This window comes from Camelus bactrianus, chromosome 5 (genome assembly GCF_048773025.1).
Source record: "Camelus bactrianus isolate YW-2024 breed Bactrian camel chromosome 5, ASM4877302v1, whole genome shotgun sequence".
In the NCBI taxonomy this organism is placed as follows: Eukaryota; Metazoa; Chordata; class Mammalia; order Artiodactyla; family Camelidae; genus Camelus; species Camelus bactrianus.
The window spans coordinates 26,714,792-26,727,124 of NC_133543.1; the positions used below are offsets into that span (position 1 = coordinate 26,714,792).

At 36.1% G+C, this 12,333-nt stretch overlaps 2 pseudogenes; one reads left to right on the forward strand and one right to left on the reverse strand.

Annotated features, from left to right (window-relative positions):
* Window positions 1-1,703: 1,703 nt before the first annotated feature.
* Window positions 1,704-1,807, reverse strand: LOC123613748 (U6atac minor spliceosomal RNA; annotated as a pseudogene).
* Window positions 1,808-10,404: 8,597 nt separating this feature from the next.
* LOC105083425 (large ribosomal subunit protein uL4-like) lies at window positions 10,405-11,740 on the forward strand (annotated as a pseudogene).
* The last annotated feature ends 593 nt before the right edge of the window (window positions 11,741-12,333 follow it).

The window sequence follows — 12,333 nt, forward strand, 5'->3', positions numbered from 1 at the left end:
AACAAAACAAAGGATAAAAATCATATGATCATCTCAAAAGAAGCAGAAAAAGCATTTAGCAGATTTCAACATTCATTTATGACTGGAAAAAGAAAACTCTCAAAAAACTGGATATAGAGGGATTGTACCTCAGCATGATAAGGACATATTTGAGAAGTCCACTGCTAACATCATACTTAACGTTAAAAGCTGAAAGCTTTTACTCTAAGGCCAGGAATAAGACAAGGATGTTTATGCTGGCCACTCTTATTCAATGTAGTATTGGAAGTCCTAGCCGGAGAAATTAGGCAATAAAAAGAAACAGAACGTCTCCAAATTGGAAAGGAAGAAATAGAAATGCCTATTTGTAGATGACATGATATTACATACAGAAAACCCTAAAAATAACACCAAAAACCTGTTAGAATAAACAAATTCAGCTAATTTACAGAATATAATAGTATATAAAAATCAGTTCCAGTTGTATACACTAATAACACAAACTATAAGAAAGAGAAAGAGAAATTAAGAAAACAATCCCATTTGCAATTGCATAAAATAAATAAAATACCTAGGAATAGATTTAACTAAGGAGGTGAAAGGTCTTTACACTGAATAGTATAACACATTGATGAAAGAAACTGAAGGCACCAAAAATGAATGGAGAGATATTCCATGCTTATGTATTAGAAGAATTCATATTGTTAAATTCTGCATACTACCCAGGGAATCTATAGACTCAATGAAACTCCTATCAAAATTCCAATAGCATTTTCCACAGAAATAGACAGCAACCTTAAAAGGTATATGCAATTAAAAAAAAAAAAAAGACCTATAATAGCCAAAGCAATCTTTAAAAAAGTATAGAAAAGTGAGAGACATCATGCTTTCTGATTTGAACTGTATTAAAAAGCTTTAGTAATCAAAACAGTATGCTTTTGGCAAACAGACAGACACGTAGATCAATGGAGCAGAAAAGAAAGCCCAGAAATGACCCACACATATATGGTCAATTAACATATGACAAAGGAGTAAAAATTATAGAATGGGAAAAAGAATGGTCTCTTCGATTAAAAGTGCTGGGAAAACTTTGGCCACATACTAAGTATTAGATTGGACCCCTATTTAATATCATACACAAAAATTAGCTCAAAATGGATTAGGCTTGAACATAGACCTGAATCTGTAAGACTAGAAGAAAACAAAGGTGATAAGCTTTTTTTTTTAAATCGAAGTATAGTTGATTTACAATGTTGTGTTAGTTTCTGGTGTACAGCGAAGTGATTCGGTTATTTATATTTTTTTCATTATTGGTTATTATAAGCTATTGAATATAGTTCCCTGTGTTATATAGTAGGACCTTGTTGTTTATCTATTTTGTATATAATAGTTTCTATCTGCTAATCCCAAACTCCTAATTTAACCACCCTGCCCTCCACTTTCCCCTTTGGTAATCATAAATTTGTTTTCTAGGTCTGTGAGTCTGTTTCTGTTTCATAAGTAAGTGCATTTGTGTCCTTTTTTTACATTCCACATATAAATGATATCATATGATATTTGTCTTTCTCTGTCTGACTTCACTTAGTATGATCATCTCTAGGTCCATCCACATTGCTGCAAATGGCATTATTTCACTCTTTTTTATGGCTGAGTAGTATTCCATTGTGTATATATACCACAACTTCTTTATCCAATCCTCTGTCGATGGACATTTAGATTGCTTCTAAAAATGATGGTTAGATGCCACGAAGTAGGTGGCAATACCTAACCATATGTGTGTTGTCAGGCCCAAGGGTGGCCTCCAACCTTTTCTCCTTTTATACAGCACAAGGTGATAAGCTTCTTAACATCAGTCTTGGTGGTATTTTTCTAGATCTAAAAAAAGCAATGGCAAAAAAAAGCAAAAAACAAACTAAAAAGCTTCAGCACAGCAAAGGAAACCATCAACAAAATGAAAAACCAACCTCCCAAATAGGAGAAAATTTCTGTAAATCATATAACTGATAAGGAGTTAATATTCAAAATACATAAGGAACTCATACAACTGAAAAGCAAAAAACCAATTTCATTACAAAATAGGCAGAGGATCTCAGAGTTTTTTCTCCAAAGAAGTCATGCAGATAGCCAATAGGTACATGAAAACATGCTCAACATTGCTAATCATCAGGGAAATGCAATCAAAACCACAATGACATAGTATCTCACATTTGTTAGAATGGCTGTTATTTAAAAAACAAGAAATAACAAGTGTAGGCAAGGATGTGGGGAAAAAAGGGAACCCTTGTGCACTGTTAGTAGGAATGTAAATTGGTGGAGCTACTAATGGAAAACAGTATGGAAGTTCTTCAAAAAATTAAAAATAGAACTACTATATGATCCAACAATCCCATTGCTGGGTATTTATCTAAAGGAGATAAAACACTAGCTCAGAAAGAGCTGCATCCTATGTTTACTGCAGTGCTAATTACAATAACCAAGACATGGAAACCACCTAAGTGTCAATCAACAGATGAATGGATAAAGAAGATGTGATGTCTATACAATGGAATAATATTCTGTCATAAAAAAAGGAAATACTGCCATTTGTGAGAGCATGGATAGACCTTGAGGGCATTGTGCTAAGTGAAGTAAGTCAGACAGAGAAGATACAAATACCATATGATCTCACTTACACATGGGATCTTTTAAAAAAAATGCATAGGAAGATTGGTGGTTATCAGAGTTGGGAAGTGGGGGTGGTGGTGGAATGGGTAAAGGTGGTCAAAACTTATAAACTTCCAATTTTAAAATAAATAATATCCTAAGGATATAATCCAGAGCATGGTGACCATAGCTAACAATACAGTATTGTATATTTAAAACTTATTAAAGAGAGTAAATCTTAAAAGTTCTTTTTACAAGAAAGTAATTTGTAACTGTATGTGACGGTTAACTAGACTTACTGTAATCATCATTTCACAATTTACACATGTAATGAATTACTATGTTGCATACCTTAAGTTAACCTAATTTTATATGTCAATTTTCTCCATGAAAAAAAAAATGTAGGAAAAAAAATTACCAATATATACTAATAGTTCTGGTTACCATTTACTAAACATAAGATTAATAATGTGATGTATTTTAAAAATTTATTCTCAGTATTATCTCCACATTTTAAGTACCTGTGATAATTGTGTCCCTTAAAGTACAAATAGATTCATATGTACATAAGCATATTATAGAAAATGAATACCAAAACATATCATTCATGCTCTTTCCAAACCTGATCCTCAAAGTAAAGCATCATAATCAAAAAAACTCAGATCCTTTGCCTTATATTTTATAGGTTAGAGTATCATTCATTTTTCTATTTTTGTTATCTTGAAAATGATCTGAAATAAATAGTCCTAAATCCTCAGAAGCATCTCCTGCCATACTTGCTTGAAACTGTATGGATCATGTGACTTTGGTATAATCATGGTATTAGAAATACATTTTCAACCTTATTCTAAACATAATATAATATTCTAAAAAGAATAATAATGTAAAAAGGACTCATCACATATTAAAAGTGTAATAAATATTACCTACAATTAGTATGATATAGCGTTTTCAGTTAGGGCCCTTAGGTCACTCAAGTTTTTCATTCATTGTAGACTTAAAAATTATCCGGGGGGAGGAGGGTAGGAAGGGACAGACTGAGAGTTCGATGTAGATACTGACAGGCACATGTAGAATAGATAAAGATTATACTGTATAGCACAGGGAAATATATACAAGATCTTGTGGTAGTTCACAGTGAAAAAGAATATGACAATGAATATATGTATATTCATGTGTAACTGAAAAATTGTGCTCTACACTGGAAATTGACACAACACTGTAAACTGACTATAACTCAATAAAAAAAAAAAAGAATTATCCAGGTATTGAATTTGTGTTACTGTATTAGATTTTCAGCATCCATGACTTGAGAACAGTAATTTCTCCAATAATACAGAGTACTCGAAATATATTTATTCTACTTTCATCTGTTTTTCAAATGTCATAATGAATATAGATTTCATTGTCTCATTCTAACAGTACATATTTATTACTTATCTACCATGGGATAGGCACACTGTGAATCAATGAAATGAATGATGCCTTCCAACTTTTACTTTACTTGAAAATTACACCATATAGATCCAGAGTTGGGAATTTCGCTCTCCTAAGAGCAAAGCCAAGTAAAGAAGTAAAAAAAAACTATATTCCATAGGCTTATACAGGTTCCAAAAGTTTAGGCATGGAATCTGTGAACTCTTTCCCTTAGGACAGCATATTGCCCTACAGTAAATACGATTTTAACACATGCAGTTCTTACAGGCAGAGAATATGGGTAGGAAGTCATAAGAAGTGTGATCTATATTGCTACTAACTAGTCATGACCTAAACAAGACACCAAAATCATCTTTCATATTGTGCACCACAGGAAAAAAAACTCAAATAAAAACACCAGCTGATTCACCCCATGAATGTATATAGAAGTCCTGGATAACTAGCTTGCAGAAATATTTAGTTTGACATGCAAAGTTTTTTCTATTTTTTTTAATTAGTTGCAGTCATTTGAAACTGAGAGATTTTATACAAAAATTGGGATCTCTAGCTTCTCTTGAAAACTCAAAAGATCTAGCCACAAACACCTCAACCTTTCATGGTTATAATTTGCTAGAACTAGATACAGGCTGCTCTCTTTAGAAAGGACATTCACTCTCCACTCATTCACTTAACAAATATTTATTGGATATCCACTCTGTGCCATCACTATTCCAGGTGCCAAAAGGACAGCAGCTCACTGCCCTCATGGCGCTTACATACTCATTAGGAGAGAGAGCAACAGAGCTTGCTAACAAGCATGCAAAGAAAATATGTTAACAAGATGATAAACGTTATGATTAAACCTATACAGGACAATGGGACAGAAAGTTATTTTGCTCAGATCCTACTTTCACAATGAGGCCTTCCCAGTGATGGTTTAATACTGTAACCCAGGAGTCTTCACATAATAGCCCATCAGTCATACCAGGCCAACTGCCTGTTTTTGTCAAGTTTCACTGGAGCATAGCTATGCCCACTCACTGACTATCACCTCTGGCTGCCTTTGTGCTACGAGGGCAGGGCGGGGTTTAGACCCTATGGCCTTCAAAGCGTAAATTAGTGCCTGGCCTTTTACAGAAAAAGAGTTGCCAACCCCATTCCTGCTTGTCCTCTCAACCCCCCTTAACTTCCCCAACTTTCCTTATCCCATATCCCTATCACCTCTAAAATTCTATTTATTACATACATTTATTTTATGGCTTATTATCTGTTTTTTTTTCTCACATTGTTAACACCATGAAGGCAAGGTGTTTACATCTTAATTTTGTTCATATATGTATCCCAAATGATTGGAATATGATAGGTACTCAGTGAATATTTGCAGAATGATCAGATGAGGTTAGAGAAATAAGCAGTACACAGCATACATCCATGGAAGAAGTCGTAGTGAAGAATTTGGATTTTATTCCAAATTTATGGGCAGACACAGGAAGATTTTCAACAGTGGAATAACATGATATTATCCAGACCACCATGATCTCATGACTTCCTACATTCCTTACCCTGGACTGACTCAGGTCCATTCACCGGTGCTACTTCCCTGATCTGTGCTACAGATCTGAGTCCAGCAAATACTCCATGAATGAGAAATGATTATGGTAATGGAATCTCAAAACACCAGTGTTCAATGACTCCGCCTCAGAACATTCCTCCACGGACAGAAACCCCAGGGAGAGAAGGGTTTACTGGCAAACTCTGCACAGTTCTTTAATAACGTTAAATAGTAAGCTCAGTGATTTTGAAACAGATTCTATGTGAGTTTTCTAAGTCGTATGTATTATGTTTGTTAGAAGGTTTATAAGTTGTCTTCTGAGAGGTTTATATAAAGATGTTATTGTAACCAAAGTGCAATAAAACCCAGCTTACAAACCAATATACTGGAGTGCACTGGTGTGCCACCCATGGGTTAGAGTCCTGCTGAGATATCAATGCTCCCCCACATTGGGGGTGACCAGAGCCCACCCCTTCCATCAGTCATGGCCTCATCCATTCATCCTGATATGTTATAGAAGTACGGTCCTTTTATTTGAATGTCACAAGGTTAAGAAGTCTTGCAGTGGACAACAGTCGTAATTTGTCAATGATCTGTTTTCCAAAAGACAAAAAAAAAATCATTAAGTTTGTGGCTACTGCTGAGATTATGAAGCCCAGATTATGAAAATTAGGATAATTTGACAAAGTTTTCCTGAGTATATTCAAATTTTTAATGAATTTACAAACTAGGGGAAGCACCTATCAATAATAGGGAACACTGATAGGGAGGAGTGCGTAAGGAAGCTTTGACTACTTCATCTGTGGGATTAAGGTGAGGTTTAGGGAGAAAATGGAATTTGAGCTACAGACTGAAGAGTGCAGACTTTTTGATGGGGTAGAGGAAAGGTGACTGCTAATTGGATTCGTAGTGCTACCCCAGAGATTTAAGATAATTTTCACATTCTTTGGAATGAGAAGCAAGGTGAGAATAACAGTCACATTCTTGGGATGGTCGAAGAATACATCAGTCCAAATCAAGATGTAACAAGTCTTTCATCAGGCAGTGTGAAATGGTTTTTCACTGACACTGCCTTATGGTTGGGCTTCTCAGTACCACATCAATAGCAAAGAACTTCTACCCTGTGTCCACCAAGGAAACAGCCTCATCAACCTCCTACCAGAACTGGGAGTTGTGGAATGTAGAACATGCTACTCAACTACCTAAGAAAACTCTGCCTCAACTCATTGATAGTTAAGATACCAGGGATCTGGGAGGTATTCAGCCATCGTCTAGAAATCAAACACACACACCAGAAAACCCTCCTAGAGTGTCACTTGGTCTTTGTTGATTATTTTCAAAGAAAAATCAACATACTCAAATAGTTCAAGACTATCAAACAACAAAATTGTATAATTCAGAGATTCCCAGACTGCCTTGGTTTACAGGACCCTTAGAGTCTCTGCAACTTTTTCATGACATTTGACAGGCCCAACGCAATACCTAATCATTCTTTTTATGAAGTAGTTAGGTTCAAGCAACCTAATAACTTATGTCTTAACAACTTAGTCATCTTTTAGAAAAAACAATACACATAAATTAAAAGAAAAATTTTTTTTTAGATAACCACAATTACACCCTAAATGGATTTGTGCTCCTGGAACTTATCAGATCATGGAATCAGACTGGATGCTACCACCATCATTTCCCATTTCATCTTGATTTTTTTTCACTATTTTTATCACAACAATCAGTGAAAACGCAGCTTCTTAAAGATATGGCATCATCGAAAGAAATGTGGTGCAATCTAATAAAATGCAAACTGCCTTAGGCTAGTAGTTCTTATCATGTCTGACAGATGCTGTGTTTTGCTGTGTTTTTCTTATAAATTTAAAATCTGGTGAACATAATCCCAAAGAGACTTTGAGACACAACCAGTCAGAATTCTGTTTCTGGAGGGCTGCGACTGCATTAGGGTTTTAGACATCCGTGTTTATTTTCCATGAGCTTGTTTTTCATTTCAGGGATAAATAACCACTTGAGCCTCATATTTTTGTACAGCTTCAGTTTATTCCTCAAATGTCATAAAATCTTTCTATCAAACACTATTGATTTGCTACATATTTCGAACACAAGGGGAGCAGCCAAAGGACTCTTTTGTGTGTGATCACTCACCCCTAGTAAATATATTCGGTTCAGATATTTTTTATAGAGGGTGCCCTTAAAATGGAGTAATATGCACTTTCCGCCAAGTTTTCTATTATCAGACCCTTTACCCAGACACCTCTCATTAAGACCTAGTTAACATAATCATACTTATTTATGGCCAAAAAAGTTACCAGGAAACATGGAATTAGAACACAGGAGATGGCAAAATGTTGCAGAAAAATTGAAAAAGAAAAAACAAAAGAGGTAAAAATACAGAGAAGTATTCAGCTACTAATTACTACATCATAAGTTAAAAGGATCCAAAGCCATTGCCATAAAAAGCGACTGATGAAAGTTTTGTTCATAGCTAGAATTGCCTGAGAATACATGGATGTATATACATATATACACATGGATGTATATAGATTTATATACATATATATACATATTAAGACACTTTTCTTCAGGGAACCCAAATTTAAGACCAACAAGAGGAGATATAAGACCACTCAAGAGTTAATATATTAACATATTATAGTCACTACATTAGGCCAGAAAGAATTATCCTCATTTTACAAATGAGGTTAGATACTTTGAAACATCAGTAAGTTGTAATGAATCCACTAGAACAGCCTGCAAGTACTCAGGGGATTAGTCTTTTAACCAATGGACAGACTCTGACCTGCAATCTCATAGTGCAACCAATGTTAAGGGTGGTTGTGTATCACGTTGCAAACTAACATCTGCATACAGATTTGTCTATGATGTCAAGCAGGAACATGGCCATGCTCCAGACAGGGTCAGAAAAGAATCCTGATTTACTGTTCCCATTCTTTCATCTTTAAGAGAATAGGAGGATAGTCCTTAATGGCTCAGTACTGTATTTTCCCCTGGACAGAACAGCAGGACAAGTCAGTAAGCCCAGTCACCCCCAGGGGAATGGAGAAGATACTCAGGTAGTTTAAAAAGTTGTCCACAGAGGAAGAGAAAGTGTGTGGAAAACTAGGGAAGAGTTTCAAGTCCTCCTCTTTGTATACTGGACACAAAAGACGAAATGCTCACAGCCCTCACAAAGGCTGCAGGGCACTGCCTGGCCCCACGGAGCTCCCTTCACATGGAGCTGCACAGGGGGGCTGCCGTTCTCAGTGTGTTCTGTGTTAACGATTCCAACCCGAATTGTGCGATGCAGTCGCCCTCATGGTCTTCCTGGTCCGATAATGTGGAATAACTGCCTCTAATTCTAGTATTTTCCAGAGAAATTTATCATATTTTATATTTTAAATGAAGACTGAGATATTTTATACTGAAGCTAGAGCACCAAATGAACAGAGACTTGAAGTAAAAAAAAAATGGTCATATAAATTTAATTTTTATCTGAAAAACTGTCTTGTTGATTTTATTCTTTAAAGAGAACGCCTTTTAAGTATGAGATCTTAAATTTGTCAGTTTTTCACCTGCATTGTATCTCTCAAATATTATGACATGATACCAGCAACTTGCTTCATCCTAAGATTCGGGAAAAATGAAACATAATCCTTAAGTACAAAATAGTAATCCTCAATTCCTTAGCTTTCTAGATTTCCCTTTAAAGACCAATCTCCTATCAATTTACAGAAACACTAAATGTACAGCTGACTTAACGAGCTTTCTTCACTCCCACTGACTAATCAGACTCTAGGCATTATATACCACTACCAATTCACTCAGTCCATCTCCCAAGCAAAATGAGTACATTTACAATTAAAGTATAAAATGTTAATAACTTTACCCAGGTAGAAATTGAAAAATAGCACGTCAACATCAATCACTTTTAAGGACACAAAATATTTCTGTAGATCTGTAAGGACAAAGCTTTCAGTTTAAGAAAAACGGCAAATTTATGCCTCTTTTCAAACAAGTTTAAGTAAGATTTTGATTGCAAATAACTTGCAGAAATCCTAGCAGGGATATACAGAATGCAGATACATGGTGCTGGATTTATTTGAATTCAAGTCAAATACAGAATTGATTTTCCTTCCTGGTAGTTTTCTGAAATGTACATTATGGCTTTGTTTAGTTAAACCAGTTATGACACTTGAGCCTCTGAAATGCTAATATATCTGTACCCAGCCTTTGAGTGTGCTGATTTTGCTTCTTTGGTGGAACAAATTTCATTCCCTTTCATACAGAAAACCAAGAGGAGCAGATATTTGTACAATGTATACGTTAATTAAAACATACTGTTCCCTGGGGGCTAGGGAGCAAAGAATGTATTACCGTGAGCATTTTAAGGAAGACATTTACTCATCTCAAATTCAAGAGCAATAGGGCAGGATGGTGTATTGCTAGACGCTGTAAAGTGACCTGTTATAATAGTGTATTTTAAAAATAAAAGGAAGTCGTGCTTTAACAAGTGAATTTGGATGCCTTAATGTAACAGAAATGTGGTTTCCATCAAATACTGTGTCACCAAGGGGCTACAATTGCTTAATCTGACAAATTTTCTTCACAGCTGTGCTCAGCCTACAGTTGATGGATTTATATTACCATAAAGAATTAGCTTTTTTTTGTATGAGCTGAAAATTATCATCAGACTCTGTCAGCATTCTGCCCACTAGTAAACCACGAGCTTACGGATCAAGAGACAAAAGCCAGTGTGTCCCAAATTGCTGCTATACCTCATGCTAGTCCAATACACAGAGCAAGCAATGACTATCGACAAAGAACGCATCAAAACCCTGAGCTTCAGGCAGGCATCCCAGAACCTCCTTACTAGCATCCAGCTTGTTTTTCATCTGGTCTTTGGTCCAGTTCTCAAATTTTGAGTGATTTTTTCACTTATTGTTTGTTTTGGTTCTAGTACCATTTGGCGTAGCTGTCCCTCAGAAAGCCATCAAGAATTCTAGGTTGGAGCTGCCAGCAAATTCAGTCTCTTGGAGACTAGCGTGATCTTGCTGGTTCCTCCACAGTCAGCACCCAGGAAGCCCATGCCTTGCTTTGAAGAGTAAGATTTCTGATAAGCTTGTGTGTCTTGGAAAGAAAACACAAGGTTTCCCCAGTTTCACAGTGACCCACGGTTTTGTTTACAGGGCAGTAAGTATTTAGCTCCTGCTTATGGCCAGGGGGCTTTTGGAAATATGTGTTGTGGGGCTGTGTGTTTTCATCAACCAAAACCTTAAGTGTTCCCCCTAGAGTGAACACAGCACACAGCGATGTGCTGTTTGCTCTGCCGTGGTTCACTCAGCCTTAACTGTGCTGGTCACTTCATACAGAGGAGGTTTCTGAAATTCCATTGGTGGTTGAAGTTAAAGTTGAAGGCTACCAGAAGACCAAGGAGGCTGTCTTGCTTCTTAATAAACTGAGCATCTGAAATGATATCAACAAGGTCTATGCCTCTCAGCAAACGAGAGTTGGCAAAGCAAAACGAGAAGCTGCCATTGTATCCAGCACAGAGGGCCCTGCATTGCCAAGGCGTGTGGAACATCCCTACAATTACGCTACTTAACATAAGCAAACTAAACATTTTGAAACTTGCCCCTGGTGGGCCTGTGGGACATTCCTGCTTTGGACTGAAAGTGCCTTCCACAAGTTACCCTTAGGAGTAACTACGACCTTCCCATACACAAGATGCTCAATACAGACCTTAGCATAATTTTGAAAAGCCCACAGATATTCAGAGAGCCTTCCAAGAATCACATAAGAAGATTCATCACAGACTTCCTACGAAGAATTCACTGAAAAACCTGAGCATAATGTTGACCCTAAACCCACATGTAAAAAGCATGCACTGGAACGTCATTCTTTGCCAGGCCAATAATCACAAACCACAGGTACAAAAGGCAGCACTAGAAGCCAAATCAGATGAGAAGGGGATTCCAGGCAAAAGCTAGCAGTAGGGAACAAAGGAAAGAAGGCTGTTAGTATTAAGAATCAGAAGAACCCTTTGGTGGGGGAAAAAAGGCTGTAGCTACCAAGAAACCAGCAGTTGAAAAGAAGCCAGCAGAAGAGAAATGCACCACAAAAGAAAAGAAGCCTGCTGCATAAATTCAAAGTTCTTTATTCCATAAAGGTCAAATCACTTTGGACAGCTCATTTTGAATAAGGATCTGATCAAAGAGGCAGTGAGAAACCAACAAGAAAAGATAGGGGGAAAAGTTATAAAGATTGTGAAATAAGGAAAAAAATAATACTTACAGATAAAAAATTGCCTTAAGAGATAATGCAAAAGAATTTGCAGACAAACTATTAACATTAATAAAAGAATTTAGTAAGTCAGTCAGATTGGAAATCAAAATATCAATGTTGCCAGTTCAAGATGGCGATATAGAAAGATTGTGAACTAACCTCCACAGACACACTGGATCTACTGCTATATAGACAGCAATTTCTTTTTTTAATCTTAAACATGTATTATTTCATTAGAATTAACAGTAATAAACCTACTTCATGTTAACATTAAATATCATCTTTTTGACTGGATAAAGAAGTTGTGTTGTATTTAGACAATGGAATACTATTCTGCCATAAAAAAGAATAATACCATTTGCAGCAACACGCATGGACCTAGAGATCATCATTCTAAGTGAAGTAAGCCAGAAAGAGAAAGAAAAATACTGTATGATATCACTCATATGTGG